Source organism: Podarcis pityusensis (assembly GCF_964106645.2).
Source record: "Podarcis pityusensis genome assembly, chromosome: Z".
NCBI lineage: Eukaryota > Metazoa > Chordata > Lepidosauria > Squamata > Lacertidae > Podarcis > Podarcis pityusensis.
Genome location: NC_138044.1, coordinates 46,878,376 through 46,896,756, shown reverse-complemented (window position 1 = coordinate 46,896,756; position 18,381 = coordinate 46,878,376). Strand labels below are relative to the sequence as shown.

At 46.3% G+C, this 18,381-nt stretch overlaps 1 protein-coding gene and 1 pseudogene across 2 annotated transcripts in view; one reads left to right on the top strand and one right to left on the bottom strand.

Moving 5' to 3' along the window:
- The window catches only part of ARHGEF6 (Rac/Cdc42 guanine nucleotide exchange factor 6), a 373,875-nt gene that overhangs the window by 117,604 nt on the left and 237,890 nt on the right, over positions 1-18,381 (bottom strand). The window lies entirely within an intron of this gene.
- On the top strand, positions 4,883-17,318 carry LOC308468385 (rho-related GTP-binding protein RhoG pseudogene; annotated as a pseudogene). Its single transcript, XR_013991563.1, has 2 exons — positions 4,883-5,031; positions 14,126-17,318. The product of XR_013991563.1 is annotated as a rho-related GTP-binding protein RhoG pseudogene (transcript).

The following is an 18,381-nucleotide window of genomic DNA, read 5'->3' as shown; positions in this document are numbered from 1 at the left end:
CCCAGTATTGTCCAGCCTGACTGGCAACAGCTATCCAGAGTCTGAGGCAGGGGATCTTTCAACCCTACCTGGAGAAATGAGGGACTGGACCTGGGAGCTTCTGCATGCAAGCAGATGCTCCAAGACTGAGTCCTGGTCCTTCTAGGCTTTGTGTGGGTTTCCATTTCTGAGTTGGGGTTGCCTTCATGTACCTGCTCTGGACAAGGCACAGCATCATTCAGACAATTCAGAGCAAGCAAAGGAAAAGTAATTCTTCACATAGTGCACAGTTGAACTATGGGATTGGCTCTCATTAGATGCAATGGTGGCCACCAGCTTAGGTGACTTTCGAAGGAAATCAGAACTCCATGGAAAAGGAGGCTGTCAATAGCCATGATGTGTTGTCCCTCCACTGTAAGAGGCAATATACCTGTGACTTGCTGGGAGTCACAAGTGGGAAGAGTGCTGTTGTGCTCAGGTTGCACTTTCAGGCTTCCCCCTGGCATCCAGCTGGCCACAGTGACAGCAGGACTGTGGGCTACATGGACCTTGGGACTGATGCAGCAGCCAGTCTCTTCTGGTGCTCCTACCATTTTCAGAAAGGGAAAGGATGTAGAAGGAGCAGAAGCAAGGGAAATGTATGTTCGCCCCTAGCAGAATTTTGATCCACCTGAACAGTTTCAGGTGTTGGAGGGAATTTTTTTTGGGGGGGGGGGTTGAAGCTGTTCAAGGGTCAGTTTGCAGGCTTGGAGAAGTGGTGATAATAACTATCCATTGAAATGACTACTTCACAGAGTTGGAAAACGATAACAGCCTGATGCCAGGGTGGGGAACACCTTTCTCAAAGACCTACCTTCTTGGCATATGCCAATGGTGGGCGCGGCCAGAGGCAAAACTGGGCAGACCAATTAATGTAAATTTTACCTTCGTACAGTAGGCTTGCTTGTGCACACGCTTTCTCCTCCATCCAGGCATGCAAGAAGCATTATCAAACTTCATTGTAGCAATCAGGCCAGGCAAAAAGACTCTATGAGGGTGCAAAGCAGGGCCAGTAGAGGATGTCTGTGTGTGATGGGGGGGGGGGAGGGGGGCTGCAGAAAGTCCCAAGGGGGCTGGAGAGCTGCATTCAGCTCCTGAAACTGAGTCCCCTACCCTCACCTACATAGAAACTAGGAGAAGAATATGCTATGTCTGTTCTGAGCTGCAGGCCCAAAGTGGTTTGATGCAGGGATACCAAAGAAGGATGGAGACAACTCCAGAATGGCCTCTTCTAAGTGCTTTATTAAAAGAAAGGTATAAACTCACAACACAGCATGCAGAGCCTCACAGTCTTTACAGACATGGGATGGAAACAGCAACAGAGAGAGGTCATCATGACCTGCTTGCAAAGTGCTAATATGCTAAGCATTAATTACACAAAAGACAGCTTGCGTCAATTTGTCCAGAACCTCCCCTCACACCTGGCTGGTGAGGCCATAGGTGGCAACTGTCCAAAGCTTCTCCCCTCTCTGGGCCTAGAGCCCAGCATCCCAAGGTCCACAGATAAGCGCAGCATCAAAGCAAATTCATTAGTATACATCAAAGCAAGCTCGTTAGCATACATCAAAGCAAGGGAACATAAACATATATGAGCTCATTCTTGCAACGACTACCAATTAATTGTAGGGTTATCCTGAATACCAAGATGGCGTTTGCAGAGCTTCTGGAAAATTTCACCTTTGGTTCAACACAGTGTCCTTCAGGCACATGGTGACCTGTGAGAATTCTGGAGTTCCTGGAAGCAGGTTGCCGAGGAACAAAGCCTGCCTGCCTGCGTGGCCATGGGCGATATGACAAGTAAGGTAACACCTTTCAAGGTATTACCTTGAAAGTATTGCCTTGAAAGTATTACCTTGAAAGGTGCTATGTTCTGGAAGTGGTATGTAATAAGAGAGCATATCCACGTTAGCTTTTGCAAGAGCTGTTGTTTTCAGCAGGCTGGCCACAAATTTGTGTTCTTTTCCCTGTCACCATCTCAACTTTAGCTAGCTTTTCATTTTCCCTGGTGGGAAACGATGTGTCACTCAGAAAGCACGCATAACTAGCCCAATAGCATGTATCTGGGCTGATATGGGGCAGCAACTGCTTGACACAACATCTTGTGATCTCCCGACAAACAAAGCAGAATGAATGCTTAAGAAATATCTGATGTCATCTAATCTCCCTGCAAAGAAAGCAGGATGAATACTCAATAAGCAGATAACCTGGAAACTACCTCAGAGAGGTACCAGCTCTGGATGAAAAGGTGCTAGCGATTGAACCAGGAACATTTTGAATGCAAAAATATGTGCTTTCTACCACCTTGTTCTCCTGTGGCCTGGTATTAGTGAATCACTGGATGGCCACAGCTGCTGAGCGCCAGCATGTAGAAGTATAGGAAGTGTGAATGGAAATGCTTTACGTTCCCAGGTCCATGCAGGAATACACACGTTGCCTCTGTTCTGCCATACCAGTGACGTCATGCTTTGGTGCTTGAGTTGCCTACTGGAACTAAGAAATCAGGGTGATAAATGAATGTCTGCCTTAACTGCATGAAATGCAGAGAAACACAGGCAGTGATAATTATGTAACATAAGCAAGTTGTTGATAACACAGGCATTCTGACATTGACAAGGAAATGAACAAATTTGAATTAAACATCCTTTATCTCGATTCAATCAGATGTGATAGTGTGGAACCTCTTGATAGCTTGTAACTCAGCAGTTTCATGTTGCAGCCTCCTGTTGAAATTGCTCTAGGATGAGCTCTCTAGAATCACTTACAGAAAGAACTGGAAGGTTGAAATGTTCCCCCCAAAGGGCTTTTAAATATTGTCATACCTGATGCCAAAATTTGTGACCATTTATTTTTTTCCACAGAACATAGCTGGCAGATGATAGCATACATGACATTGGAAGATGAGGTGATTGAACCCCAGACGTTGTGAATGGACGAGGGTGTTCAGGCATATGCCCCTAGAGAGTAAGAGTGTAACCCTAACCCCTATTTAGTAAAGGTAAAGGGACCCCTGACCATTAGGTCCAGTCGTGACCGACTCTGGGGTTGCGGCGCTCATCTCGCTTTATTGGCTGAGGGAGCTGGCGTACAGCTTCCAGGTCATGTGGCCAGCATGACTAAGCCGCTTCTGGCGAACCAGAGCAGCGCATGGAAACGCCGTTTACCTTCCCGCCGGAGCAGTACCTTTTTATCTACTTGCACTTTGACGTGCTTTTGAACTGCTAGGTTGGCAGGAACAGGACCGAGCAACGGGAGCTCACCCTGTTGCGGGGATTCGAACCGCCGACCTTCTGATCGGCAAGTCCTAGGCTCTGTGGTTTAACCCACAGCGCCACCCGCGTCCCAACACACCACTGAATTCAATAGGACTTACTTCTGAGTACAGTGGTACCTCGGGTTAAGTACTTAATTCGTTCCGGAGGCCTGTTCTTAACCTGAAACTGTTCTTAACCTGAAGCACCACTTTAGCTAATGGGGCCTCCCACTGCAGCCGCACCGCTGGAGCACGATTTCTGTTCTCCTCCTGAAGCAAAGTTCTTAACCCGAGGTACTATTTCTAGGTTAGTGCAGTCTGTAACCTGAAGCGTATGTAACCTGAAGCATATGTAACCCAAGGTACCACTGTGTTTCGGGGTTAGCAGAGTCTGTAACCTGAAGTGTATGTAACCCGAGGTACCACTGTATACATTATTTGGATTGTGTGGTCACCCTCTCTGAACTCAGGGGTCATTCCTTCTGAGTAAATGAGTAATGGAGCAGGGATGCATGATGTTCGTGCTGCTGATTTCATGTATGGTCTCAAAAACCTCAGCCATCACCGCAGTCAAAACTGGCCTAAGGTCACAGAGGCTTGTCTTATTCCTAGGGCTGTCATCTGAGTGGAGAAATTCCTTCTTTACTGATTCATCATATGTGTTTTTAGCTGATGAATCGATCAAATTAATGATTTGATTTTGATTATATTTAATATTTGTATTCTGCTTTTCCAACAACAAATGTTGAGCTCAAAGCTGTTATTGTCGGCATCCATCTATCTTGTAAGACAATGGAAGATTGTGCCTTTGAGGGTAAAGTCAAAGCACTGGAGAGTTACAGCACCTGCTATGGCTGCAGAGAGCGATAGATTAGTAGAGACATGTGTTGTTGCAGGTGGGGCAGATGAAGGTGCCTGGTTGTGTTGCTTCTTGTGTTCTCTCTGCGCTCCTCCCAGCAGCCATTCCTCCCCTAGTCACTCTTCTGGATACATGACCTGACTGTCTCCAGGCACTGTGGCCGTCATCTGCAAGGGATCCCCACATGACAGTGTTAATGGCAGCTCACAACAATCACAACAGCACTGCACACACAGATTGTAAACACTATAACATTGAATACAGTAACATATAAATAACTCGATGATAAATTCATCAGCAATTCAGCAAAATCACAAGAATTCAAAATATCAGAAAGAGCTGCTGAGTGATGCCAGGCGACCTCCTCTCTTGGGGAAGAGGTTTCTTTCCCCCCTCAGTGGGCAGGCACAACTCTCTACGTTTCCAAAACAGACTTAATGCCTGCAACCGTTTTTTGTTTTTCCAAATCTCCACAACCTCCTTGCGAGGTAGGCTAGCTAATGCCTTCTTTCAGTCTGGGAAGCCGCGGAAACTACATCTCCCATCAACCCCAGTCGCTGGCCACGGAAGCCTCCCCTACGCAAGAAAAACCATAGACCGAGGGGGGGGGGGAAAGAGAGAGGACGGAAGTCCGCCTTGAGCAGACGCCGCAGGAAGCTCGGCTGGCTCCCGGCCACCGTAGGTTCGAGCTGTGTGTGTGTGTGTGTGTGTGTGTGTATGTGTGCCCGGCGGGCCGTTCCGAAAAGGAGGGCGGGCAGCGCGCGCGTGCGCAGAATCGAGGCCGGGCTGCGGCGGAGGTGTGGGGGCGGTTTCCCTCAGCCGGATACAGCTTCTCTTCGGCCGGCGGCGGTTGCAGCTGACGGGAGAGAGCGAGCGAGAGAGAGAGAGCAGGGGGGACCCCAAGGTAAGACCCGGAGCCCCAGGCCGGCTTCCCCTCGCGAAGCAGGGGGTTCGGAGGGTGGGGCGGGGAGCGCTTGCTTCCCGCTGTGTGGCCGCCGCCCTCAGGCCTGACAGGATGGGGGAGGGGGGCTATTTTAAAAAGGAACCCCCTGTGGGTGGGGGGAATCTCTTGCGGGCTCAGAGAAGCCTCCGGGGGCTCCGGGGGGTGGGCACGATGAGGAAGGGCCCCCCCAGTCCAGTGTCTGAGCACCTTCCTTGCAAGCAGAGGAAGACTGGGAATCGCCTCTCTGGAGGCAGGGCTGCTGCCAGTCAGTGCAAGGCAATGCTGGAGGAGAAGGGCCCAGTGGTCAGAGTGCCGCGGGGGGGTGGGGTGGCGAGACGTCTTGGTGTAATCTGTGGCCGCTGTTTCAGCCCCCGCTGACAATCGCCAAGAGGAAGCGGGGGGGGGGGATCTGATTGATTGCTGCCGGTCTGTGCGGGCCGTGCTGAGCTACATGGGGTAAATGGTCACGTTCAGGGCAAAGGGGGCTTGCTGCCGTCTGTATGGGGAGGCTGGTGGGGTTGCTCAGCTGGGAGAGCCTTAAAACCTTTAATCTCAGTTAGCCGGACTGTAAATGAGAAATGATGCTGCAACGCGAGGAAAAGGATGGCGATCGTGAGTTCGGGACAGGAGCGAGAAACGTGATTTTAAGAAATTGTATTGCATTAATTTAATTTAATTTGGTTTGGTTTGTAATCGTTTGGGAAATTAATAAAAAATAATTTGTGTGTGTGTGGGGGAAGACTCTTCATTTCAGAGCTGTGGGTTCGAGCCCCATGTCGGGCAAAGGATTCCTGCATTGCAATCACTACATGGGTTAGCTGGTCTCTTCCAACTCTACAGTTCTGTGAAAAACCCAGCAAAAATCAAGGTCTGGGGCTTGGAGAAGGGCTTCGGCATCTGCTTTGCATGCAGCTTCAATCCTCCACACCACCAGGGAGGGCTGGGAATGTATTAGGCCTGGAATCCTGTAGATCTGCCTCCAGCCAGTACCTTCTTGCTGCTGCCAGCCTTAGGCCTGTAACAGAGTGGGCAGAGTAAGAATTGGCCTGACTCTGTATAAGGCAGTTTCCTCTGTTCATTAGCAATATCAGTAGGGGGGGAAAGAATTTGTTTTTGATCCCTGAGATCTCCAGGTGGGGCTAGGAGAGGACCCTGCCTTAAATCCTAGAGAGCTGCTGCCTGTCAGGGCAGACAAAACTGAACTTGCTGTGAGTCATGTTGACTAGATCAGAGGCAAGCAGCTGAACTGGTTCACCACTGAGGCTTAACTTTGGAAATAAATCATGAACTTGGAGGCTGCTATGAAATTTCATATTAATTAGCAGGTAAAAGAGATGTAGCTCAGTGGTAGGGCATCTGCTTTGCATGCAGAAGGTCCCTTGTTCAATCCCTTCTTCTCCACAGAGTCTTGAGAATGATCCTTGCCTGAAATTCTGGAAGCTGCTGTAAGTCATAGTGGACAGTGCTGGGCTAGGTTCTTAATGGTCTGACTGTATAAAGCCAGTGCTTGTTTCCCTAACGTCCAGAGGCTGCAGTTTATATTGGTCTTTTAACCAATGAAAGTTTCTCCCAAAACTGCAGAATGTAGTCTTTGGATATCATGCCCAAATAACAGAGTCTTGTAGCAGCTTGAAGACTGACAAATCTTACTGTGACATAAATGTCATTGAGCTACAATCTGCTTCATCAGATGCATGAAGCATAATCCTGAGTTCCAGGTATATTATGTTTGTCCTTCATCTCTGTTGGTTTCCATGCTCACCCACCCACCTTGTCTTGCATAGGGTCCAGCTTGAAGAAGTTGAGAAAAATAACAAGGGAGGAGCTGGGGAGAAGAGAGAGCAATATTGTTAAAGCCCCAGAATTTTCTATTTGTAATAGACATTAACACTTTCTGCTGTTGTAAGCTGCAGGATTTGTGCCCTCAACATTATGCACTTCTATTTCTCTCTCTCTTCTCCCCCTCTGCAAACATTTTAACATTTTCCTGACAGTTCTGGAGAATTTGGGAACTTGTTCTCTACATGGATACCTTTTTATTGATCCTAATAAAGGTGTCTTTTGTTGCATTTCTAATAGGCTTTTAAAAATGTTCTAATAAAGGGGACCAAAAGATACTGTTGGTGATGGTGGAGAAGAGGGGAGGTCTTCATCTTTATTCACTGTGGGTGGGGAGGGCCATTGATCAAATGCATTGGCTAGAGTTGCCAGCTGACCAACTTGGTCTGCTCCTGTGCTTGTACAGCAGCCAGAGGTGTAGAAATTAACAGGTAAAACTTTTCCCAGAGAAATTAAATTGCTGTGATTTGTGCATCAAACTGTTAGTAAACATGCCGAAGTAGGTTTAGAGAAAAGTTGGCCACCTGCAATGCATTTTGGGTGCTGCAGAGATGCTTAGTAAGGCATCCGTCAGTGTTAGAAACTGAAATATGAAAGCTAGGAGCTAAATGGCACCTTAAACCTAAGTTACGGGCACAACAAAGAAATGTCTAGGCACACTTTTTTAATAACAAGAATACAAAGCTGAAAATGAATAAACTGCAGCTAAAATATTATGTTCATTTTTCATATGGTCTTGTCCTTCTGCCCACCTCCCTAATATTCTTAAGAGGGTCTCTTCTCCAGTCTTCAAAGAGTAGCTGGAAGTGGGGAGGCAGAAAACGCTCCTTTTCTTCCATTCTGCAGTTTTAATCTGAAATCTTAGGTGCAGTATTGCGTCCAGAGCTCAGAAACTGCTCACACTAATGAAATTTCCTGTCGCAAAATGTGCCTAGAACAATGGGAGTTTCGAACACTGGCACCCGCTCAGGGCTTCTTTTTTCTAAGGTAGGATTGGTCCTCCCCTTGCTCTTTGGCAGCTCTTGCATTCCTTGTTACACAGCTGCATGATCCAGAGATGGTTTTGCTTGTGGATGAGAAGCCAGAGCACAAGCAGTGAGGCATGGCTGCTGCTTCTCCACCCAGCTTGTGTACCTCCCTGGGGCATAAGGCTGCTTTCTTTCTTTCTGGTGGCTTGCCAGCTAGACTTCGTTCAAGTGTGTCAAATTGAACTGGTGATCACGTGATGCTTTTCTCCCACCCACAAAGGGTGCTTGGGACTTGGTAACCCTTCTATGATCTATCCCCAACTCCACGCTCTGTCATTTAAATTTCAGAACTGGCACTCTCTTACACTGGCTACTTCCATATAGCCTGGTAGCATCAAATTGTCTTTTATTTTATTGATCCAGTAAGCAGACATCACATTAAAACTTGTATATCAGCTTACAGAAACAGGATGCAGAGTTGTCAAAATATTGATTTTATATTTAATTGGATAAATTTTCTGCTTTCATCTGAATTTAGCTACAATTTATGTAGGAATCTTAATGACACAGTGTGCGCCTACACCCTCTTTCCCAACTCCTTTTCAATATGGCTTGAATATGGCTAGCACACAGGGGGACATGTGTGAGCAGCAAATCCTTTGTATGCACAATCTGTGGCGGGGCTCCTCACCTTGCAGCAGCATCTGCAAAGCTGCTTGCCATGTACAGCAACCACTGGGGAGGACTGAAGCAGAGTGGGTGAGGAAGTGGTTTTTTGTACAATGTATCTGAATTGACTGTTTACAGTTTGTCACCTTATCTCTCCCTGGAGGTGTGGCAGCTTTTGACAGCATATTATGTGCCTTGCAGGGAGGGTGTTTGGGATACCAGGCTGATCTGAACTCACAGTCATTGCTGCAGTTTGAGCTGCTGACATTAGTGAGGATGGAATAGCTAGGGAAAGTGAGGGCTGTTGGAGCTTGGGGTCCTGCTGCAAATGCAGTTTTGCTACCAGGGCGTTGCTCCTATCTGGACACCCTGGCTCCATAACCCAGCACACTCTTCCTTCTAGCAGGAAGCAGACAAAACTGATCTTGTGACACTGTTGTTACAGTTATGTTTTCAAATGTAATCTTCAAAGCTATATTGAATATCTATACAAGTCACTGCTATATTGTTCTTGCAGTGCATCATGAAATACTGTTTTTTGGCGTGTGGGGTATGGGGGAAGAAGTCTGTGCATTATAGAGATGTGATGAGTGAAAGACATTTGCTGGGGAAAGTGAATGAGTTGGTAAAGATGCTTTGTAGGATGTGATTTGTAAATGAAATAAATAATTTATAATAATAAAATAGATGCTGGTTATAAACTGTTAGCCTTAGATAAAGTGTGGCCAAGAAATTCCCTAAACCAACACTCTTAACAACACAATTCCTTACATATAAATTCCATTGAGTTCACTGGGGCTTCCTTCCCAGTTGTTTTCATTGTATTTTGTATTTTCTGCACCACCATGATATGTGTGTTAAAGGTGATAGATAGATAAATAAATAAATATATATATACAATAAGTGGGTATAGGATTTCACTCTTAATGAAGATAACTAGCAAACCGATTCCATTTTGGGGGGGCGGGGAATATTCTGGCCACCTCTGCTTGTTATTACACTAGCAGAAATTTACATGTGGATGTTTAGATGTTGGGCAGACCAAGGTTCCCTTATCACAGTTAAATTTCTAGCCATTTTTTTGTAACTGGCGGCTGTCCTTGCTGAGCCTGTGGTATATGATAGTTGAGATAGTATGTGACATTTTACACACTTCTGTATATGAAGCTGAGCTGGTTAGCTCCATCTTGTCCAGGCTTGACGAGATAGCTCTTTAGTGTCTGTGGCAGAGATTTTTGCAAGCCTGAGATCAGTTATTGGCTAGAGTGGTGGGATTGAATCTGGAAAGATACAGGACTGGGCAGGAGTCCACAGTTTCCCAGATTTTGTAGGCTGCCTTCTATACCACACCAGTGCTCCCCTTTCATTTGATCACAGCTTCCTAGTTTTCCCTTGAAAGTGACTGCATTCTCTCAATGGCAAACATTCCTCCCATAATGAATTGCATGGATCCAGGCTTCCCCAAATTGGTGCTCTCCAGGCATTGTGGGTCTCCAGCTCCCATCCAGCCCAGCTAGCATAGCCACTGGTCAGGAATGATGGGAGGTGTAGTTTTGAATATCTGCAAGGTTCCAGGTTGGGGAAGACTCCAGATTTCACAGAAACAGCAGTCCATAAAACTTGGAATTCAAGTTAAATGTCACACAAGAAGATGCAGGATATTGGTTTGGCTCTTGTGGCTGGTTGCACAACAGAAGTCCCATTACTTCCTGTTCCACAAAAAAAATTCCACTAGTGCAACCGTTGTGCTGGATTTCATATTGCGCAACTGTGATTCTTGCCCTTACACTAGCGCAACTGTCTTTGCACTGGCAGTTACAAAATTTTGGGTCTCAGACTCCAGCTGCTTGTTTGCGGCTAGTATGAACTATTCAAGCAAGATGATGGTGGAAGGACATTTTGGGAGTTCAGATTGGATAGAGCTTCAGTGTGGATGATTGCTGCTGTGTGAACAGAGAACTCCAGTGCCAGTGTTCTCTCCCCCCCCCCCCCCATCCCCAAAAAGGAGATTGGTGATTTGTTGAGGAACTGGAGCAATTGCTTTAAGTGAAGGGACTTGAGCCAAAGGTTGCAGAGAGTGGTTGACTGAATTGCTCTCTGGAGAGCTGCCCTGCTAATACATGTTCAGCTGTTAGTCTCTTGGAATGGGCTGCTTTATCTTCTAAGAGGGTTTCTCGCTCAGCAGGAAACTGCATCCTGGGAGCTAAGTAGCACCTTCCAAAGAAAGAGGCTGACAAGTTGTTTCTTGTTTGGGCTAGCTTGGCAGTTCCAGCTTGAAAGCGTGCAGGCTTTTGGTTTATATTTGGGAGTGATATGCGGCTCCACCAAGTCCATTGGGAAAGTGCTGGGAAGTGTCCTGTCAGAAAATGGACTCCCCGCCCCATCCCCAAATTGTCTCTGGTGAATTTGAATTTTTCATGCTAAAAGTCATTCTGAAACTTTCCAGAGTGACGAGGCCTGCGCTGAGCTTTGCACTTTGCTTTCATCCTGAACTCTTCACATATATTTGGTATTAACGTGTTTGCAGCTCAAGCCCCTTAATTCCTGCTGGACCATTCATTGTTAAGAATAATCTGCTCTTGGCTTCCTTCTCAACAGTTCTTTGTGTATTCACAGAAGGCCTCCGTGCCTCTGGTGCTGGCTGAGAGAGGAAACGTTCTGAGCACCCATCACAGCTGTTGCGTTCTAAGCTGTTGTGGGTCTTGGACTGCTGAATTGGGCCCTAGATTGCACCAGAGCAGCTGACAGATAGTTCAGATTTAACAAAGCAGAAGATGTTTCTCTTGCAGTCATTTTCAATGTAGAGAATTTCTGCTGGTAGAGAACCAAAGTTAAGACTGCTCAAGATTGCTAGAACTTATTACAGAGTGTCTGGTTTCTTCCTTTGCTGTTTATTCAAAAACTTTGGTTCAGCAACCAGGAAAACTTTTCTAACAATCAGGGGCCAATGCTAACTCTTGGCTGGGGAGCAGTAGGGGTTATTCCACGATATCTGAAAACTAACCATGTACTGACCAGGGCAGAAGTCTTTTTTGTGTGGGGGAGGGGGGCAGTATTTGTCTTAATATTTGCTGAGCCAGCTCTGAATTGGACCCCTCTCCAGTTGATGGAGCAGTTTAGAATCCAGCAAATCTTTGTCTAGATCAGCTCTTCCTGTATCCTGCCCCATTCCGAGGCTTTACACTGGCTGCCCAAATACCACAAGTGGTATCCTGTCAATAATCTGCACTGTTGACAGGCGCAAGGGAGGACCCCCCTGCTGGCAGAGGGAAATCACTGCACTCTTAATCCCCTTCCAACAACAGATCAGGGGTCAGCAAACTTTTTTAGGAGGGGCCGATTCACCACCCCTCAAACCTTGTGGCGGGCCGGACTGCGCACGCATGCGCGCATGCACACATACGCATGCATGCACGCACGCACATGGCAGAGGGGGGCTTCTCTCTCTCTCCCCAGCCCCTCCCCTCCCCCACTTTCCTACCTCCTCCACCGCTCTGCCTGCGGTTGGGAGCCGGTGGTGGTGGTGGTGCGTCTCCTTTCTAGGCCACCTTTCCCAGGTACCTGGTGCGGGGCCAGCAGGCACTCCAAGCTCTAGCCAAAGCCCCGTGACACTCCTGTCATGATGCCTACAATGCAACCATGGACGGAGAGGCTGGCAGGCGAGTGGTGAGTCTGGGCCGTGCCTCAGGGCACGGGCGGCAAGGCTTTGGATTGGCTGGCACCAATCAAAGCCCAGCTCCCTTCCTCCACAGGGCAGGGAGAAGCCCGGAGGAAGGAGGGAGGAGGGGAAAAAGGTGCGGGGGGGGGGGTTGCGGGGAAAAAAAAAGGCACAGAACGAATGATCATGCCGATCCAAGTGGCAATTCCAGGACCGTCCGCGGGCCGGATCCAGAAGGCAATTGGGCCTGATCTGGCCCGCAGGCCTTAGCTTACTGACCCATGACATAGATCAAGGGTTAGGATTGCTCTGTTACCGACAAACCAAAAAGTGTGTGTGTGAGTTTAGGGTGAATGTATGTTGAGACAACAAGGGACGCGGGTGGCGCTGTGGGTTAAACCACAGAGCCTAGGACTTGCTGATCGGAAGGTCGGCGGTTCGAATCCCCACGACGGGGTGAGCTCCCGTTGCTCGGTCCCTGCTCCTGCCAACCTAGCAGTTTGAAAGCATGTCAAAGTGCAAGTAGATAAATAGGTACCCCTCCAGCGGGAAGGTAAACGGTGTTTCCGTGCGCTGCTCTGGTTTGCCAGAAGCGGCTTAGTCATGCTGGCCACATGACCCGGAAGCTGTACGCCAGCTCCCTCGGCCAGTAAAGTGAGATGAGCGTCGCAACCCCAGAGTTGGTCACGACTGGACCTAATGGACAGGGGTCCCTTTACCTTTTTTATGTTGAGACAACAAGTCATGGTGTTTTACAATCTCTGGAGTTTTACAAAATACATCAGGCAGACCTGGTCTTGTTCAGATGCATGGTTTGCTTAGGAGTAGGTTCTAGCTCCCCGGAACATGGTTTTAAAAAGTGTTTGTTAAACTAGGTCAAGAAAAAGCTCCTGTGCTGTGTAAGACAGCTTCCTGGGTTTTTGGGGGGTGGTGATGGTAGTGGTGGGTTGTTCTCTGATTGCTTCTGGCTCATTCCTGGCTGGTTTCTCTTTTCTCCTTGCATAACTTCTGAAAAATGAGCTCCTTACTATGGTTGTGGTTCTTTTAAATGCTTACATATTTAATACGTTTGTATTCTGCTTTCTCCTAGTGCACTTTTCTCCTAATGCAGTTTACTGTTAAAGGCACTGTACTAAAACAAAAGGTACAATAGACAAAACAGAATCCTCTCAATCTGTTTGTGGTTTCTTTAGGAACTGTTACACGTCATTCGCAATTTTGAATATTTATATTTTGCCGTTCTAGCGAATGATCTTCCAAGGCAGCTTATCCAGCCCAGCAGCCCTTCAGTCTCCTGGCCGAGGCATGTAGCTAGAAAGTGCCTCTTTTCAGCTCTGCAGTCTCAGGGCAACTTGCAATTGGAGACTAAAGAACATGGGAATTCTTCCTGACACCAAATCAAACGCTTGGTCTACCTAGCTCAGTACTGTCTGTGGTGACTAGCAGAGGCTCTCCAGGGTTCCAGACAGGGAGCCTCTCTCAGCCCTACCTGGAGTTGCTGCAGACTTGGGACTTTCTTCCTGATACTCCACCACTGAGATGTGGCCCATCCCCGTAAACCTTACGTTTTGAGGCAGGAAGGTGGGAAACCAGCTCCTTTCAGTTACGCTTCCCTTGGCTGATGGGGTGGGACCAGGTTTTATTTCCATCTTGCCATGATTTTCTCCTGGACAGCAGAGGGCGAAGCCTCCCTGTGGCCATTGGCTGATGGTAGAGGCCTGAGTCTGCCTCTCTTTGGCTTTGCTGTCCCCTGGGCAAGTGGGAAGTGAGTCGTTTCTGGAGAAGGGTGGGTGCGGAATGCATGTCCATAACTTGGTTTCTGAGTTATTGCATAAGTCTCCTAGCAATACTGGAGGCTTGGTCCAGTATTTTTCTCCCAACTGAGTTTGGCTTCCTCTGACTTCTTCCTTTCTTTGTGCAGGACTCTTCCCTTCAGATCAGAAGAATGCAAACGATAAAGTGCGTGGTTGTTGGCGATGGAGCTGTGGGGAAGACCTGCTTGCTCATCAGCTACACTACCAATGCATTCCCTGAGGAATACATTCCCACGGTGTTCGACAACTACAGCGCTCAGATGACTGTTGATGGCAGGATGGTTAGTCTGAATCTCTGGGACACGGCAGGTCAGGAGGAATATGACCGCCTGCGCACCCTCTCCTATCCTCAGACCAATGTCTTCGTCATCTGCTTCTCCATTGGGAGCCCCTCCTCGTACGCAAATGTGAGGCACAAATGGCACCCTGAGGTGTCTCACCACTGCCCAAATGTGCCGATTCTTCTTGTTGGCACTAAGAAGGACTTGAGAAGTAACACGGAGACGGTGAAGAAGCTGAAGGAGCAGAGCCTGGGCCCCACCACCCCCCAGCAGGGGACGTCGCTGGCCAAGCAGATTGGAGCCGTCAAATATTTGGAATGTTCGGCGCTGAACCAGGAGGGGGTGAGAGAAGTATTTGCTGAAGCTGTGCGTGCCGTTTTATACCCTGTGACAAAGAAGAACTCCAAGAAGTGCCTTCTGTTGTAGTCGCCAAGGAACATGGAGCAAGGATTGAGGGCTTTGGGTTGTTTTGAAGGTTGCCTCCTTAATCTAATTGCATCTTGCACTAATGGCTCTAAAGAGATATATTTCTTTCCGCAAGTACTCCTGCAGTTCAGGTGCCAGTTCCAGCAGACTGGAACAAAAGACATCAATTCCAAGTTTTAAGATCACCCTATCTACCATATTCTCAGTATCTGTGCTTACCTAATTCTCCATCTCTTCAGTGGAGGAGAGCTGCAGCCAAGAGAGACTGTCCAAGACAAGTGCTTTCTTTGCTATACAAACCTAAGATACAGTCCTTTCTGAAGGAGACAGTAATCTGTTTTGATTCATGTGCCACTGTTGCTTTTCCTAACAATTTCTCCATCAGTTAGCTGTCTTTTGTACAGATAGGGCTGTGCCTTTCCAATAACTCTGTCAATTTGCCAAGAGTGTTTGAGAACATGTTCTGAATTTTAGAATGTCTCCACTGTGGGATGCAAGCACCATATGTGGTAACAGAGATTTAGAAACTGAGAGGGCTTTCAATAAGATCAAAACTACTCTGCTCCTCTTCGTGGAATTGGATGCAGGTTCCACAAACTTGTTCTGGGATTGGGAGCTGGTCCCTTTTTGCTTTCAGGGTTGGAAAACTGGGCTTTATAATGCAGCTCCTTACTGTTTCTGGAGGGTGTCCCTCAGCTGTGTGATTAAGCCAAGGCATCCTTTCAAAAGCTGACTTTGCCACATATCCTTTTAAAGCTGGGCTTGCTCTCCACAGGATGAGATTTCCTTTCTCAGCCTGCCATAAGAGTCCATCACTCCAAGATTATACTCTTGCTGTGCCTGCTGTAGGAAGATGCCCTGATGGCATCGCTGCCAGGCCAACTAAACCCCACAATGAAGAGTGTGCCCACTCACTTGATTTTACGTATGTTTTATACTGTTGGAGGCTTACTGAACTCAGCTATGCTACAGGTACCCTTATATAAACTCTGGACTGGCTGGCCTTTATGTCCATGGGCACCGTGGCAGTGCCCACCATTTCCTCAGCATATGCCTCCTTCCCCAAATGTTGTGGTTGACCATAAATCTTATGAATGTGGTATAGATGGCAGAGATCTGCCTGCTCTAGAGCAGAAGGTCTCATTTGCTCACTACACCCCGCCTGCCTTTTTAATATAATTGCCAATGCTACAAAGCAGTACTGTATTTCTGTGCCTTTTCATTAGTACTATGTTTTCTCCTGCAGGTGAAAATATCAGTAATTTCTTGCCTTCTAAACTTTCAGGTGTAAATGCTATTAAAATGTTGCACTGGTTTGTTGACCTCTTTAAGACATAGGTACCCAATATAGGTGCGTATAGGCAGGGTTTTAACTTTCACTGAAATATTAACTTCCCTTTCTTGGAAAAAAAAACATGTGCAAGTGCTTTTTAAAAAGAAAACATGCATTTCTAGCACCACAGCTGATTTAATCTAGTGGCATTAAGGAACTTTTTTTACTTATGATGATTTGTGGCCATATTCAAGATCTTTAGTTTTTTGGGAGCCTGATGCTCTATGGCATCTCTCTGGCCAAGGATAGCTTATTTATTTGATCAACAAGTTTGTTAATTGCAGTTCTTGAGAAATGAGTGTTTTCTCCATAGGTATGCTGCATTGCTGCCAAGGAACAAAACAATACTGAGCAGAATTCTGTTCCTTTTTTTTTTTTTTTTTTAAAGCTCAGCACCATTTCGAAGTGAATTATTTATGTTTTTATATGACGATTGTTCTGATTACAAATCTGGTGTGTGTAAATGGAGAGCAAAATTTGCCTGACTTTAGAATCGCAGTACTTGTGAGCTGTCCTCGGTATTGATGCCAATAAAATGCAGGCGTAATGGAGCTAGACAGATAACTGAGACCAGGTGCAAAGCCAGTGTAGTTCATACCATGGTTGAACAAAATCTGCACCTAGAAGTCCTAAGAGTTGAGGCTAACCTGACTAGATCACTACAATTGAAATTGGGTCTTTTCTTCTCCTCCCCACATAGCCTGGGTCCTTTGGCTGTGATCTGACCATTCTCAGGATTTAAAGTGGAGACAGACACATTCTTGGTGACTAGGGAACACAGTTAAATATGGTTTGGTCTGATCTCTGGATCCAAATGCTTTTTGGAACATCAAATAAAATCATAACTGTGTTAGGCTCTGGTGCCTTTAGGCCCAGAAATATTGTGGACTAGGCTCTGCAGGCCAATAGGTTTTTTGTTTTGTTTTTTACTTGAATGTTTGTGTAGAATGTGCAGGCCCTAAAAACTTGCAAAGCTTTCTTCATCTGCCTTGCAGAAATAATTCTGGGTGCTGCAGGGGCCAAGGTGAAATAGCTGTCTGATCTGCCCGTTGGAAGGAATTTCTCTAGGTTGAGGTTTTACGTGGTTGATGGGTGTGCCACATGTGCCTTAATGTGCAAGGGGAATCTGAGACTGTGTGGTACTGAAACATACACTGGCAACTGATTTTATAGTTAAAAAATAAATTTGTATGGCGACTAACGGAGTTATTTTTAAATTATGCAGAATTAAATTGTAATAAAGCATTTTCTTGGTTTTTTCCTTTGTCTGGTTATTCATTCTCTCTCTTTTCGTAAGGGGTGTTTCAAAAAGTGTTCCCTTTCTCCCTGAGCTTTTGTTATAAGGAATTTGTAGTTCCTTGGAACCAAGTTTGTTTAGAGCAACTTTGATCTTTTATGAAATGCCCTTGCTCCCTTTAAGAATGTTCCTCTGTTTTTACAGCTTTGATCTTGCATTTAGTTCTGAGGGAAATATCTCTCCAGTCATGCCTAGAATTGCATTCTGAGCTGGAGAGGAGGATGTGAGTTATGACAGTAGTAGTGCCTCTTAAAAGGTTGAAGTAGGGATGGTGCAGCAGCTACCATCATCTACGCCTGTTTAAATGTAACCTTTATCAAGTCTTTGTTCCATTTCAGAAGTGTCTCCTACTCCATTGTTCTATCAGACCTTCACAAATTTGGTGTAGGCAGACCAAATTTATAATGTCCAAGAACTACAGTTGGACATATGCTACTTCTGTTACCTCTAGTGCCACCTCACCCTTGCCTGATTTCTGCAGGGTGGTAGTTGTGCAGAAAACACAATAAAAACTAAGTGTTGGAAATGTAAAGAAACTGAAGGTACATTCTTTCACCTTTGGTGGATGTGCCCAAAGATCAAGGCTTTCTGGGAAATGATTTATAATGAATTGAAAAAGGTATTTAAATATACCTTCCTGAAGAAACCAGAGGCCTTTCTTCTGGGCATTGTCGGCCAATTGGTGCCAAAGAAGGATAGAACCTTTTTTTATGTATGCCACAACAGCAGCAAGAATACTCATTGCAAAGTATTGGAAGACACAAGATCTACCCACTCTGGAAGAATGGCAGATGAAGGTGATCGACTACATGGAACTGGCGGAAATGACTGGCAGAATCCGAGACCAGAGAGAAGAGTCGGTGAAAGAAGACTGGAAGAAATTTAAAGACTATTTACAGAAATATTGTAAAATTAAGGAATCTTAGAAGGATGTTGGATAGAAACTAAGCGGTTTTTAGCTGTAATGCTTTAAGAGATATGAAAAAAGGTTTGCAACTGGGTAATTTTAATGGTAAGGATTTGCTG